The following is a 16,657-nucleotide window of genomic DNA, read 5'->3' as shown; positions in this document are numbered from 1 at the left end:
TTTCAGCGAAGCAGTTTAACAGGAAGCAAAAAGCAAACGTTAGAGAAAACAAAATGGCGATTTCAGTCACCTTAAAATGGCCGCACTTTGGTCAAGCTTATGGTTATATATCTTTAGTACTGAATGCATGAGACAGTTGGTCTTCGGCCAACATGCTACATAACATCGTGATCGAGGTGTGCCTACTTTTCTAGATCGACAACGCAAGAAATCTCGAATTGAGTTTGTGTGGAGGAACCCAAATATGGTTCATTATTATGACAGCAAATCAACTACAGAAAAGTTATGTTTCTGTACTGAACCTCCTCAGAGGTATTCTTCCTTTTTCTCACTTTCCCTCAGAGGCTCACTGTCTCCAGAGCTCTGGTCCTCTCTAGGGTGGACTATTGCAACAGCCTCCTTCTAAATATTCCTGCCTCTACTCTTCGACCTTTACGAGACTTGTCCTTGGCCTCAAGCCCAGGGATCGTATCTCTCCAGCTCTGAAATCCCGTCACTGGCCCCCGTGGCTGCTAGGGTCAAGTTCAAGACTCTCTATATCGTCCACAAGGCTTTCTGGGGCCTCGGACCGCTCTACGTCCAACTTTCTCTTCCAAAACATCTTCCTTCTCCAGCTGTCCGCTCATCCACCTCCATCTCTCTGAGGGTCAGACGCTTATCCAAACAGAGAGTTGTGGCAGATCTATGTCCTCGGCTGTGGCCTTTCTCTGGTACAGCCTCCCTGCTTCTCTCAAACTTGAGCAGAACCACCACCAGTTCCGGAAGCAACTCAAGACCTTCCTATTCTCTTCCGCTTTCTCTCTTCCTCTCCCCTGATGATGCACTTAACTGGTCTGCGCTCTGGCCACACTCTGAACTCGGTCCCAGGCTCCTCCATGTCCAGTTGCCCTCACACTGCTGCCTCTGGGCTCCCCAGCACTTAAGGGTCTGTATCTGCAACCCTACAGTCCCTTCTCTCTGCACTTATGAACCACCCGCTGGCTGAACTTGTGCGTTAACTGCACTCCCCCTGCCCCCCTCCCCCCCAGCACTTCTCCCCTTCCCTCTTCCCTGCACTGGCGCGATCTGATTGACACAAGGCCTAGTAAGATCGTTATTTTGCCCCCCCCCCCTTTGTTTCCCCTTCCTTGTCTTGTCGCGCCTAGAAACTCTTGTGTACCGGCGCGTTATGAAAGCCACATCATATCATGTATCATCTGCCGACTACCAGGTTTATACAATGGATTAAGACTTCAGAACCCTGCTTTCCTATGAGTTGAAAAAGCTGGCGCAGTCCACAGAAATCCATTAGCAATCACTGCCGCCATGTTTATCATGGCGGACGACGTTGCTGGTCTACAACACACACATGCAGCAGTGAATCTTCTTCGTCTTCTTCTTCTTCTTCTTCTTCTTCTTCTTCTTCGGGTGCCTGCTTGAGACAAGGGACCGGAGTTTTAACCTTTATAGGAGATGTTCGCAGCTGCATGCAGTGAAAGACCAGAATCTGGTAGAGAAAAGATCAACTCACGAATGTGGAAGCCTACGGCATCTCACTGCCGGATTCTCTAGCCCATTGAAAATCAGCCCCAAAAAGTGTGCCCGTCTAGGTTACCTGCATAAACAACATTATATTTTCTTGGAGAATAAACATTAACACTAAAACGCTCCAATGGGAATGGTTTTTATGAGTTTAAGGCCCACAGTGCAGTGCAAACGAATTCTTTCAATGCATGTTTGCACCAGGGCAATGCCTGCCCTACTGCTAATCGGCTAGGTAATATAGGTACCCAGAGAACTAACAACCGCGGGGCACTAGTGGGCACCATATTGACCCTCTAAAAAAGCGAATCTGGAGGTGGGAGGACAAAAAGGGGCTTCATAAGAGGCAGAATTAATCCTCCCACCAGAGGCGTTGCTAGAGGGGGGTTCAGGGGGCTATAGCCCCGGGTCTTTCGGTTGTAGCCCATGATAGAAGATCAGGGGTTACAATCAAAAAGGCTAGCTAGCCCCAGTCCCGACAGCCCCAAAATTAGCATAGCCCCTGATTCTTTTTCAGACCTAGCAACACCCCTGCCTCCCACTAGCGCTGCCAATCTATGCACCAACTAACAGAGAACTATTCTCCTCCATTCCCTGCACCTTGTGGTGGGCACTCCGGGCACTGAAGCGTGGGCACCGGGGCCACTGCCCAGGGATATGCTGTGTAGTCATTCGTCTGCTGCACATCCGAAGCAACGGGTCGTCAACATTGCTTTTTGACCTATTTGGATCAGGGTAAACCATTTGCTCAGAATTGAGAAATACTCCCTGGGTATAGATTTTCTCAGAATTGGGCAGGCACTTTGTGCAGGGTGTCCTCGTGTCAATAGGGTAAGGTTAATAATGCTACAATACAGTTCAGATGTAATTCCCAAACAGGACAGGGCGCAGGAATGCTTCACACAGTGAACATTTGTGACAGGTTCATATTTCATTAAAGAGATGAATCAGGAATTTCAGAACTGTGTATTATGTTTCTTGATACAAGTTCACAGCTGGACAGTCCTGTATGGAAAGTGCCACAGTTCCCAACAGCCCTGAACCAGTGAACGGCCAATGGGACTGGAACAGAGTCTTGCATGTGACATGTAGCTATGCCCAACCACCACTGTCCTTTAACAGGCTCAGGCCTGTTGAAAACATCTACCAATGTTCCCAAAGTCTGTTTGCCTCTGCACAGCGTTTTTATTTGGTGATCGCCTTGCTGAGAAGCAGTTTGTTCACTACTAATTTCCCGGGGATTCTGCAACAGATTTTGCCATGGCACAGAACGCTTTTTATTTTAGGTTCTTAGGTGGCACTTTTGGCTAACAGCCAAAATGAATAAGTTGGAGTACAGACAGGAGGACGATGTGATGTAATAGGATGTGAGGAGGGAGAGGAACACACAACCTATTGGCATTGCCTGGTTATTTAATCACCCATTGACTGCCCATTGTCACCCATGGTAATCCCTATGGCCATTGCCAGCCCATTACCGGCATTCTGCCCACCCAAAACACACCCTCTTGGGATCTCTTTGAGCTCACTCTATCATGCAGTTATTTCAAATGTAGTGCTTTATAGGGCCTTCTAGTGTTATTTCTATGCAGTCTTCTAACAGTCAATGGCTTAATTATTGATGCAAATTAGCTCACAATGTAATAAACATGTGTTAATCAAGTGTCCTTCATCCTCTTATTTTATAAATAATATGTGTCCCAGTATTTTCTCCTTCCACTGAAGTACTGTTAAAAACAAGCGCAGAGAAAGTCACCAATTGTAGGTTGTGTATGGGCGTTAGATATTCTTTGTCCATGAACGGACATCATGTCCATGTATCTACACCTTTTTTAACTATTGTTATTTTGTGTACCATTATAGCATTGCTTGGAAAATGCCTAGTCAGTGACTTTACAAAAGACAAAACTGTTAGCTTTGGCCATTATTGTTTTATCTGATGCAGTAGAATTCCAGGATAAAAGGCGAAACATACACATGGGTGCCATTTTGGTGGTAGTGGGGGACAGCAGTCTCAGCCGCTACATTGCTGACTTTTGCCTCTGCCCACGCTCTGCAGCCCTTGTGATCTAATCAATTCGTCTTCTGATCTGTTTAGAGTTAGAGGGCTTTTATGTCATTGAGATTTATAGGGCGCACCGCTGCCATTTTCATGGTCACCATGTGGTCAGGGGGATCTTAAAAGGTAGGAGGATTGGGGATGGTTAGTTAGTGGGACGGAGAGGTATAGCGCAAGAGAGCTATTTGTTGTTCTGTTGGTGGCTTCGGTTCGGAAAAAAAACGGTTACTGTGTTGTGTTTGCTTCTAGATGGTCTGGGTTAGGTGTTGTTTTAATGCTTGGGTCTATAAGGGATTGTATTGTGTGTCTGTGGCATAGTGCTGGAGAATTAGGGCCTCATCACATATTGAGTGTAAGCCCTAAAAGTGGCGGTAACAAAATTAGCACCGCCAATACCGCAGCGCCGGATCACGAGCCGGGGCAAATACTGCTGAATGTTAAATCAGCCAGCGCTATTAAAGCCAGCTCTGTTACAGCCACCGCCATTACAGCCGGCGGTATCTGCACCATCAACATGAAGTGCAATCACAGCCACATCATAAGTCCATGCACGCCGGTATTAGTGCCAAAAACTGTCACAAATACCACTGAAAAACACGGCGCAATTGCCTCCAGCTGGAGGTAAATGAACACAGGTGTCAGAAATTAAGCCACAGGTGATCCCAATCCACTCCAGAGGGCTACATAAGGCACATCCCTACCACAAATACTGTTTTCAACACCATGCTGCCACTAGCCACAGAGCTGGGACAGGCAGTTGCTCATGCTGCGCCTGGAGGTAGAGATGCAGGACAACCAGTCTAGGGCACAGGGGGATTTAGGAGGAGGAGGATGCAGAGAGCCCACACAAGGCGTGCACTGATCCCCAGGGTAGGCCCTCACCCTGGGTCCTCAGTGACAGCCAGTTGGTCACCCTGTACCACCTCAACAGGAGACCATAACTGAGCTGCTCACCACAATACAGAGCGACATAGGGAGCAGGATCAGCATCCAGACAGCTGTGCCCCCACTGCTGAACCTAGTGTCCATCCGGAAATTCCCCGGAACTGGCACCTTCCAGCACTCCATGGCCATGATGCACGGTATGTCGCAGGCCACATTTTGTGCAGTGTTGGGACAGGTGCTTGAAGCCCTCCTGCAGCAAGTGCAATGCCACATCTCACTGCCTACCACTCCAGCCCAGGTCAATGCCATGAAGGCACAGTTCTATGTCGTCCAAATGCCAGATGTGATTGCAGCCCTGGACTGTACCCATGTAGCGCTGGTGGCTCCCCAGGCCCATGAAGCAGTGTACCATAACCAGAAGCACTATCACTGCCTGAATGTGCAGGTGACCTGCGACCCACAACCTGTACATCACCCACTGCTATGCCCGCTACCTTGGTTCTACCCACGATTCCATGGACCTACAGAACAGCACACTGCCAGAATGAATTGAGAGACGCAGAGGACAACGGATGTGGATAGTGGGTGAGGAAAATTGCCTGCACACATGTGCAGGGGCTGCTAATGACTACAAAAAGCATGGCATGACAAGTAAATGCAAACGCCGTACCTGACCACCTCCCGCACCAACGTCACACTACAGCCTGGGGAGCATGCACATGTTGGACATAAATGGATGGAGAAGCTGATGAACATATACAATAGCAACTCCTAACACAAACATGGCTACAGGTACCACAATGCAACATGCACAATCCAATGCTATGCTGACAAATGGCCACATCGCATCACACAACAGCAGCCCTGCCAGTACCACAGCCATGCACCCATGTGTGCCTAGCCTGCAATGCTGACCCGCAATCCCCAGAAGTCTAGTGAGGGCCGATGGCAAACCCAGCATGTCACATGCATGGGAGAAATACACTACCACAAGACAGCCACCATGTCAGCTGCACATGTCATCGATAGGCAACTTACGTAAAATCTGCTGCTAGGGAACCGGATGCATGTAAGGTAAAAACAATGCATGATATGAGTGACACAGCATGTACAGGCATTGTACAGATACATTTGGGTTGAGGTGAACGTGCACCACCTAGGTTAATGTGATGGTTATTCGATTAATTCAATGTAAATGCAATTCGAGACGGGGTGCAAACCCGCTGGTAAGGTGCCTCCGTGAAGTAGCACGCTAAGGTAAACGAGAAAAGTGGACCAAGGCTGTGAGGCCAGCAGTGCGGGCTGCACTCCCAATAACCACAGAGTGGTATAACTGTTTTCTGTCGGTCAATCGTAGGTAATAATCATTCAAATACTCTGTTGATATTTGTGAAAATATATAAAGTTTAATTTCCTTAGTGCTCTACAGTTATGTATCACTGTTTTAGCAGATGCATCACATGAGCCCAATTTGGCCTATGCATTTCGGAGTCAATATCCTTCATCAGGGCCTGCTCATATAGTACTTAACGTGTCAAAACCTATTATCGGTTTTGGTCTATAACCCACAATGTACAATATATATATATATATATCAGGTATAAATTGCATAAATATCATTCAAAGTAGTGGTGCAGCGTTAATTCATCATCCACAAGCATCATGAAAAGGTCATATGGTAAACAGTGGTTATATTGTGAAAAATAACCAAAGGCATGAGTAGGCAGTAAGGTGCGATGCCGTCATGATTAACATTCCGAATTAGGCCAGTATATATTCACTGCGTCAGCATTTAACCATGTTAGCCACCATCATCATCAAGTTAAATTGTCACATGTGCAAGAGTACAAAGCGCATTAGGTGGATTATGATGATTGTAATATAAAATAATGAAATATAGCCCATACATACGTGCCGAGTCATGGAAGCACAAAAAAAGAAAAGATGGAAAACATGAAAAAATGAAAGAAACATTGAAATTACTCAGCTGATTGTTCGCTAGTGTAGAATGCTGTATAACTGCTAGCTATAAACTAAAGGTACTGACCTTAGTGTGCATCCAGTGTCAGTACTTATATTGTAGAGTAGCATGGAAAAACTGCTCAGTGTGGCTGGCTAGCAAAGACTGCAGCGCTAGAAAATGCATAAAAGTGAAAGTGTCAGGTCTAATACACGTGTGAATGGTACAGACTTGCAAGCAGTGCAGAGGTGCATTGTGATGGCGTGTGAGACCAACAGGCTGCTTACCTAGTAACCACCAGAGTGGATCCTTGAAGGACGCCTCGAGAGCGCGCAAGTACTGTACTGTATAACTAGATTCACCAGGTTGTTTAGCAAGCGTAACCATGGAAACGGCCAATTGCCTCGTTACGGCGGCGGCCATCTTGTAACATATAAAATCGCTGTTAGGTCATGCTAAATGTAGTCTCTCTCTGTGGTAATAGATTCAAATCTAGTCCCTATCGTTCTATAGCGCCAAGAACCTGATAGAATAACTTGTAACTCAAAATGAAATAATCAAGTAAATAAATAAATAGAATATAAAGATTGAAAAAATAATGATTAAAAAAAATTTGAATTGAATTCTAACGGCATAGACGTTCTAGCATACCTCGATAATGTCTTGCTATCCTGCTAAAGCGCAATTGTTGGTAAAGGATGATGTGTGCTGGAATGTGTAGCTGCCGCTAAGATCATAAAGAAGAAGACGGGGATGTATCCTGATGCGCACACGTGGCATCTGTGAGTAGGCTGGCTACTGCCTGATAACGAGTGCATAATGCTGTGTCGGACTCGAAGTCTACCTTGTGTGGTAAACAGGGGCTTGCTAATCAGGCTATCCACTGCCTGATTGCAAGTTCATAATACTAAGTGGAACTCGGAATCTACCTTGCGTGGTGCACAAGGACATACGCTGTGTTACAAAAATCTCCATATCTCAATGTTAAAGGTGAACAGCAATAATGTCATAGTATGAATAAATCAAGATGTTGGTAAAGGAGGGGCAAGCGAGAAAAAAGTCATTGCTGGTCACTTGCAAGACGTGTGTGGATTTACGGGATGTAAATACGCTTAACCACCTTACTATTTTGTAAACCACTATATATTCAATTAGAGTAGGTATAAATCAAAAGACAACCAGGTCAACTGCTGGTATTAACATTGATTGTGCTTAAATGAAACGGGAAAACCCAAATTGATCCTTATTCTCCCTCACACCTGACACAAACATCGCCCAACATTTTAACTAAAGGTCTTTCGCTGTAGATCTCTATCAGACATGACTGGAATGTGAATTGACATATAAAGACAACTTTCATGCAATATTCAAGCAACCTGAGTGAGGTCAGTGCCGTAACTCAAAAATGCTAAAGAAAACAACTGAGGTCTAATTCTTCGTTAATCCCATTAGGTGATTGTGCAGATACATGCCACTAAGTATAGCCCAATATGCATGCACATGATGTCCATTGCCCTGACATCAAGTGAATGCATATGGGCATGATGTCCATTGTCCTGGCGCAGTTGGTCTTCCCCCAACTGACCCAACACACAGAGCTCGCTCGCTAGCTGTTTACATGACCATCAATCTGGATTCCGAGCATCCAGAGGAATATAAACTGCTCTCCTGAACATCAGTGAAGAACTGCTCACAAATCTTGATTCTAACTCTCCTGCTGTTCTCGTTCTCCTTGACCTCTCCTCCGCCTTTGACATGGTCAACCACTCTATTCTGACAAAGCAGCTCCATGATACCCTCGGTATCTCAGACTGGGCAGTGGATTGGTTGACCTCCTTCATCACTGATCCCCCATTCTCATCCACCACCACGCTCTCCGCTTGTGGTGTTCCCCAAGGCTCCATCCTCTTGGCCTGGCTTTTCAACACCTACCTTGCACCTCTTGCACACCTGCTCTCTGCCTTCTCTCCTCATTTCCAGTGTTATGCAGATGTCACACAACTCTTCTTCAAGCTCCCCTCTTCTTCCTCCTCTATCATCCCTTACTGCCTATCTGCCATTCAGTCCTCCAATGATCTCTGCCTTAATGCCAGTAAGACCGAGATTCTTCCTATTGAGAAACCTGTTCCCCGTTTCCCTCCTACTCTCTGGCCGCCCTCTATGAGCTCACCTATCTCTCCTTCTACTGAAGCCAGAAACCTTGAAGTGATATTTGACTCCTCTCTCTCCTTTACTACTCACATCTTGGAACTTGCTAAGAAGGCCCACTTTCAACTCTACCTCTTAGAGGCATACTCCCTTTCCTCACCTTCCCCCAGCGGCTCAATGTCTCAAGAGCATTGCTCCTCTCCTGGCTGGATTATTGTAACAGCCTCTACCTCAAACTGCCTCTTTCTTTACTCTGCACTCTTCCACTAATCCAGAATAGGGCTGCAAGACTTATTTTTGGCCTCCAGCCCTGGGACCGTATCTCTCCATCCCACAAATCTCTCCTTTGGCTCCCAGGTGCTGCAAGGATCAAATTCAAGACCCTTTGCATCATCCACAAGGCTTTCTGGGGCCTGGGACCACACTACCTGCAGCTTTCTCTGACTAAATAATCTCCTTCCAGATTCCTTCGATCTTCTCGCTCCAACTCTCTGGTGGTGAAACGCCTCTCCAAGCAGAGAGCTAGAGAGAATCCCTCTCCTCGGCTGGCTCCCTCCTATGGAAGTCTCCCTCCCTCTCTCTCTCTATCTCTCTCTCTCACTCTCTCTCTGTCTGGAACAAGACCACATAAGGTTCTGCAAACTACTTAAGGCCTTTCTGTTCTCCTCCTCCTTCCCTCTCCCCCTTCCATGCTAACCACCCACTCGTTGCTGAGATTGAAGACTGATTTCTCAAGAGCCCAATAGGATCCTCGCCTCCTGCCCAATCAACACAAGCACCCACCCCCAGCACTGTCCTCTGGGCCCACACCCGCCTTTCGGGTTGCTTGCCCCACTGTGCACGTACCTATTTGGGTGGTAGCCCCACCTGCGGCTGAAATGTCTCCGCCCATGCACTTATCTGTTGCCCTCTAATAGGAACCCCTGGCACTCCCCTGCCACCCTGGGGGACCCTAGTAGCACTTATCCACATCCCACACCCTTGTTCTCTTCACTGCACTTGTACATTCTGAATGTCACAAGGCCTAGTAGGATCGTTATCTTATGATATGATATTTTATTTGTATCGCGCGCGTACACAAGTGTTTCAGAGCGCGATTGTATTGTCAATTTCCATGTTTACTTGTCCCATGTTCCCTTCCCTTTTACCTTGTGACGCTTTGATACACTATCCTGTTGTGTAAGCGCCTTATAAATAACCAATAAAATAAATAAATAAAAATGGTACTGTGAAAAGCTACCCCTACACATTGCACTGTGCCTGATGTCTGTGTCTCCCCCATTCAGGTGACTCCAGATACCCACAACTCCCCTGGCTAATGACCCCTGTGCGTGATCCACAAACACTGCAGGATATTACCTACAACCATGCTCATTGCAGGACCTGTGTGTGCATGGAGCATACCTGCTGCCTCGACCGTACCGGTGGAGCCCTGATGTATGCTCCAGAGAAAGTGGATAGAATTGTGCTTGTCTGTGCCATGTTGCACAATATCTGCCTGAAGAGAAATGTTCTGCTACCCCCTGACGTGGACATGACACCCCCCGAGGATAAGGATGCAGTGCCTGTGGCAGAAGCAAATGCACGAATTGCCAGAGATGGTGTGAGGGATGGGAGACTGTGGCTCGGCAGGGACTGATAGACAATTTCTTCTGACACATTCACATGGCAGAAGCCTTGCACAATTGTGTGACACTCACCTCTATTAATAAACACCACAATGACACAATAAGAAATGTCCTCGCATTGATGAAGCTCAACAGTTTTAATGAAAGGATGTGCCCCAACTATCCCCCCTCTCTCCTCCCACCACAAACTCCCCAGCACACATTCCCCTCTCCCCCTCCCACCACCAACTCCCGAGCACACTATCCACCCTCCCCTCTCCCACCACCAATTCCTCAGCACACTATCTCCCATCCCCCTCCGACCACCAACTCTCCAGAACAGTAAACCCCCTCCCACCACCAACTCCCCATCACACTATTCCCCCTCTCCTCTCCGACCACAAACTCCCAAAGCAAGGCCACTCAGGGCAAAAAGTGTCTCAATGTTATTTCAGTGGCCTCTTTCCCACCATGCCAGCCCCTGGTGATCTGGGACCCAATTGGTGCTGGGACTGGAGCCTGGGTATACTCTGCTGTGACTCCTCAGTGTGTGTCGTAGAAATGGAGGCTATTAAGCCTGGCCCCTGGAGGTGCTGGAGTGTGACCTCCGTGCTGTGGCGGATGGCCTCTGCAAGGGCTGAGACCCCTTCCAACATCTCCCTGACCCTTCTGCCCGGTTCCTTGACATGGCCCGCATAATCCTGCGGGGGGACCCTTGCAGGCAGTCATGGATCGCCTGGAGGTGTTCCGAAAGAGTGTTCCCAATTGCCTCCATCTCCTTCTCCTCCAGCCTCTGAAGCCCGGTGTTGCTTCATGGTGTGTGCAGAATGTGAGGTGTGCTGTGCAGTGGCTCTGGGCTGTTGGCCGGGGAGGCATAGGATGGCGTGTCATTGTCTGACTGAGTTGTCTGGGAACGCTGGCGGCAGTGAGGGCTCTCTGGGGTTTGTGAACCTTCTGAGGGCGGTTGCCCTGCCAGGAGGTGTGCCCTCTGTGTCAGTCACTGCAGCTGCGGGAGTGGGTACAGTGGGCTTTGGGGGGCTCCTGGTGTCCTGTGGTGTTGCCGTAGGCTTGGCCTTGCTGAGTCATGGCGTCTCACAGCGGTCCAACTGCCTAGGCATGCGTAGCCTGTGTGCACCTTTGTGGGGTGGTGGTGGCTGACCTTTGGGGCTTTGGAGGTGCCACTTCCAGATGGGCCTGCCCCCTCGTCCTCCTCCGATGCCTCTGGTGATGCGTGAGTGCCTATAGGAATTTGTGTCAGGGATGGTTCTTCAACATTGTGATCAAGGCTGCGGATAAAGGGGGAGGAATTGTGGTACAAAGCATTTCACAATATAAATAAATGGTGTTGACTCTACTCAATGAGAGAACCAATTACAAAGTACTGAGCAAAGATCCATCAGCCACAATCAAACAAGAAATCTCTTCATGTACCAGGTACGCCCGCGAACGCGACTGGATTACAGATAAGGAGGAACTTTTTCTCAATACCTCAGAAGAAAGAATACCAGCATTCTATTCACTTCCAAAGCTCCATAAGCACGCCACCCCTCCGCTTGGAAGACCGATTGTGTCAGGGCGTGGATCAATTCTTGAGCCCCTCTGCAAGTTTATTGATTTCTTTCTGAAACCACTATGCCAACTGACTCCCACCTACCTCAAGGATACGATGTTGTCCACTACGCAACCATCTAACTCACCATATGGAACAAGAACGGGTCCCAGTCAACTTCATCCTGGAACTACTGGAAATAGCCCTGACCAAGAATTCTTTATGTTTGATGATACCTTTTACCTTCAAATGTCCGGGACAGCTATGGGGGCAGCTTTTGCCCCGAGCCTTGCCATAATTTTTATGGCGGAATTTGAAGCAATCCATGTCCTCACTCAGTAGAACCCATTTTTTTACAATATTAATCGATGGTACAGATACATCGATGACATTATCTTTGTCTGGAGGGGCACTGCCACACGCTTACGGTCTTCATGAATGGCGTAATGCCAGATCCACTGATCTTCAATTTACCATCACCAGCAGTGCGACAACGATCAACTTCCTGGACCTCACAAACAAAGCGGAGGAGGGCAAACTTACCTGCACCCTCTTCAGAAAGGAAACCAACAGGAATTCCCTTCTTCACTACCCGAGTAACTATCCACAAAGCCTCAAGACCAATCTCCCATTTGGACAGTTTCTCAGGCTCAGACGCAACTGCTCTGACATTCGTCAATACCAATATCACGCAGAAATTCTGGAATCCAAACTTACAGTGCGAGGGTACCTAAAGAAATTACTCAGAAACACCGGAAAAAGAGTTCGCTGTATCCCCCGCGAAACACTGCTTGAGCCCAAAGTTAGAGACACAGAGAACACCAGAATTACCTGTGTGACCACATTTGGACCCAACACCAATAGGATCAAGAGCATTATCAAGCAATTCTGGCCACTGATCCACCAAGTCTTACCCGGAGAACCCCCACCATGTATGGCTCTTAAATGCTCTAAAAACATCAGTGAATGGCTGACACATGCCAGACTCCCAAAAAAGACTCTCAGAACAGGCCTCTGGAATCTAAGAGAAATCACAGGCCACTACTCGTGCGGGACATGCACGGTCTGCCGTTTCACTGACAAAATAAAGACCTTCAAAATCCAAGGCAAGGACTGGACGTTACACCAGCAAACCAATTGCAAAACTCCCAACTTTGTCTATGTAATCGAATGCCCTTGCGGCCTCCGTTATGTAGGCCAGACCAGCAGACCAATACATAAACGTATTGTTGAACATCGGTCCAGGATCACATGCCGAACCCTAACAGCTCCACTGGTCCCACATTTCCTGGAACTATAGCACAACCAGGACCAGCTTAAATGGTGGGTGCTTGAAAAAATACAGAACTCAGGGAATATCACCAGTGCCCTGAACTATAAAGAAGCATGGTGGGTTTTCAAGTTACGCTCCATTGAAACAGGCCTGAACGAGGCTGCACTATTAGACAATCGGTACTACTAAGGGGGTGATAAGGGTGTCCTTCATTCCACCCCTCTCCTTCCCCCCGATGCAGCAGCTTGTCTCCAGTTGCATCCCCCACCACCTCCTACTCCAGACATTTAGGAGTATGTTTGGTATTTATTCCATACAATTCAACTGCATCTTAATGTTTCTGCGCTCAGCCAGTCACGATTTACAGTTTAGCGTTTTTATCACCTCTCCATACCCACACTTGGAGCTTTCTATCTGTCCCCCCCCACCCCCCCGCCTTACCCTACTCCCCTCCCTTTCCCCTTCTAGGCAGCCTCTAACATACCTGCGCACTAGGGCACTCCAGGGCCCTGGTCCGTCCCCCAGCAGCAGTTCATTACACTGCCCCATGCCCATTCCACCAGCCACTATTTTTCTGCCACAGGACTACTGGACAGTACTGGTGATTGACAGTACCAGCGCACTCTTGTCACTCCTTGCAGTTTCCACACAGGTCCCTCACAGCTTCTGTGTGCAGGCACTCGCACACCTCCAGTGCTTGGCACACAGAGCTTGCGCGCTGTTCCCTCCCAGCAGCTGGATGGCTCTGCCCTTCCATCTCATTTCTGGCCCCGCTCTGTAAATTTTTCGGGGCGCACATGTGGGCCTACCACCATCACTGGATTTACAGCCAGCCCACCACGTTTTACTGCCGCTGCTTGACAGTCAGCCGGGCAGCTTTAACCCATAATTACAAGCATGTGCCTTTTGGGCATGCGCATAGGTACAGTGTCTCATTGCACGGCCCGGCAACACGCATGCGCATAGGAACAGTGTCTCGCTGCACGGCCCGGCTGCGCATGCGCACAGGAACAGTGTCCCGGTGCACGGCCCGGATGGGCAGACTCTGCCCTTCCACATATACAGCTTTCCTCCCTTTCCGAGCCCAGCAGCTGTGACTCCGCAGAGCTCCGCTCACCTTTAGAGGTAATACGCCACATTATAGGAGAGCGCCTCAGCTCCCACCAGCCAGTCTGTTAAACCTCTTTAACGTCCTACCACTGCACATATCTAGCATAGAGGCATGGAATGAAACCGCACTTTCTGACTTTTTGCTTTCCTCTACAGAGCCAACCTCCTGTCTTTGTTTACAGGGGTGCTTCTTAGACCTACGGCCCCAAAACTGATCTGTGATGGGCCTATACTCCTGCAGCCCTCAATCTGCCTAGGGATTCGGATGGGCAACAACTGACTCTGGCCGCCACTATTGCTAACCACTGGAGGTCGTTTGAAAACATTGAACCACCAGATAGGAATCTTGCCTACCCTCCTTTTCTTTGTCCTTTTTCATGCATTTTCCACTAAGGGCCGTATTAAATATGACATAGACACTGGTGTCTTTCAGATGCAAAGTGGGGTTCTGCCTTACAACCCCACCCAGGGGCTGCGCCTCCTGCTGCCATCTTCTTGCTGATTGACTACAGCCCCACGAGACGGAACTGCCGCCCTTCCCTTCCCGCCTTTTCCCTCCCGGACCCAAGCTTAAGGTTGGCTTGTTTTTGTTGTTGTTTTTAATTGGAGGTTTTCTCTCCTTTAGCTATACAGGACCCCCATCTGTATAGAGCACACTGATACCACTTGTAGGTACAGGATATTCTGTGAGTTTCTAACATCCACCGCCTTTTTGTGTTTACCAACTATAGGGAGATACAATCCTCTTTTGGCCCAGATGAAGGCACCCACCCTGGAAGCCGAAACGTCCTAGGGTCCAGTACTACTACTGTTGACGCAACATACACCTCTGGGAATTTTTGTTTCCTGACGTAGACCGACTGAGGATTGGTCACTCATAGATCGAAAAATTCATGTACAATTGTATAGGACTCATAACTGACATTGCAAGTTAATTGCTCCTGACCTATATTCAAATGTAAACCATCTACTAACATTCACCAGTCTGTTCTGCTTTGCTCTTGTTGTAGCATTCCCCGAACGAGGCAATTATTTTTTTGTAATTGATGAAAATGTATCCTTTATCATTGATGCCTCTGCTGCTTTTGGTAAAGAATCTTCCACTCAAGTGATGATGCTATGCAGATACTGGTCAAAAGTTCTTTTACCATAATTCAGTCATTGTTTTGTTTTTTGGTCATTTTATTCCTTTGTTTACAGAACAAGTTTGAGACTTATGTGCTATTTCTGTCTGCAACCCTTTTTCCTTGCTTTTCCATTTTATCTGGACACCGTATTTTGTGTTTTGCTGTTTTGATAAAGAAAGCGTTGTGTAATAATAATACAAATTGCACCTCGAAACAGCTGTTTCCCTTAATAATATAGAGCACACTTATACAATACAACTGATACTGTCTTGTCCACCCCCCAGGGGGTTCTAGATTACATCACCAGGATGAATCACTGGTGAATTTTTGCATACACCACCAATTCCAATATAATTAACTATATACCAAATTTATAGTATGTCTCAACTTTGCTAGGCGGCTACCCCTTTTGTGACGTAGTACATGTGTTGGCATGCAAGAAACATGTTCTCTGGTACAGCGTGAGACCCCACACATTTGGGCAGTTGGGCATAGTTGGTTAGGGGATATTGCATGTGGGCACAGCATTGTGGTAATGGCTACTGCTCCTTCTTGTGAGGCTAAAACCTTGGTGTCATCTTCGACTCCACCCTCTCCTTCTCTCCTCACATATCTGAAGTCTCTAAGAGGTCAAACTATCAGCTGCACCTCCTCAGAGGTATTCTTCCTTTTCCCACTTTCCCCCAGAAGCTCACTGTCTCCAGAGCTCTAGTCCTTTCTAGGCTGGACTATTGCAACAGCCTCTTTCTAAATCTTCCTGCATCTACCCTTCGACCTTTACAACTTATCCAGAACAGGACTGCAAGACTTGTCCCTGCCCTCAAGCCCAGGGATCGTATCTCTCCAGCTCTGGAATCTCTTTACTGGCTCCCCGTGGCTGCAAGGATCAACTTCTAGACCCTCTGCATCATCCCATCATCCACAAGGCTTTCTGGGGCCAGGGACTGCTCTACCTCCAACTTTCTCTTCCAAAACATCTTCCTTCTTGAGCTCTCTGCCCACCCACCTCCAACTCTCTGAGGGTCTCCAAGCAGAGAGTTGGGGGCAGATCTCTCCCTCGGCTCAGGCCTCCCTCTGGAACAGCCTTCCTGGCTCTCTCAAAATAGAGCAGAGCCACCTTCCGGTACCAGAAACAACTCAAGACCTTCCTTTTCGCTTTCGCTTTCTCTCTTCCTCTCCCCTGCTGATGCACCTGACTGCTCTATGCACTGGTCACCTGGTCACCCTCTGAACTCAGGCCCAAGCTCCTGCATGTCCAGTTTCCCTTGCTTTGCCTCCGGGCTGCACAGCACTTAAGGGTCTGTATCTGCAACCCTATAGTCCCTTCTCTCTGCACTTATGAGCCACCCACTGGCTGCACTTGTGAGTTAACTGCATTTCCCCCTTCCTCTCCCCCTGGCACATCTCCCCTTCACTTT

At 47.9% G+C, this 16,657-nt stretch overlaps 2 long non-coding RNA genes across 2 annotated transcripts in view; both read left to right on the top strand.

Annotated features, from left to right (window-relative positions):
* Nucleotides 1-10,690, top strand: part of LOC138581931 (uncharacterized) — a 207,239-nt gene extending 196,549 nt beyond the window's left edge. Inside the window, exon 3 of the long non-coding RNA XR_011304883.1 lies at nucleotides 9,860-10,690. This is a non-coding gene — a long non-coding RNA (uncharacterized lncRNA). The remainder of the gene's footprint in view (nucleotides 1-9,859) is intronic.
* Nucleotides 10,691-13,740: 3,050 nt separating this feature from the next.
* Nucleotides 13,741-15,609, top strand: LOC138583085 (uncharacterized). The gene is made up of 3 exons (XR_011305150.1): nucleotides 13,741-14,127; nucleotides 14,269-14,687; nucleotides 14,844-15,609. It is a non-coding gene; the product is annotated as an uncharacterized lncRNA (long non-coding RNA).
* Nucleotides 15,610-16,657: the final 1,048 nt, after the last annotated feature.

Source organism: Ambystoma mexicanum, chromosome 3q (assembly GCF_040938575.1).
Source record: "Ambystoma mexicanum isolate Mex_15411 chromosome 3q, UKY_AmexF1_1, whole genome shotgun sequence".
NCBI lineage: Eukaryota > Metazoa > Chordata > Amphibia > Caudata > Ambystomatidae > Ambystoma > Ambystoma mexicanum.
This window is presented reverse-complemented; position numbering and strand designations above follow the sequence as displayed.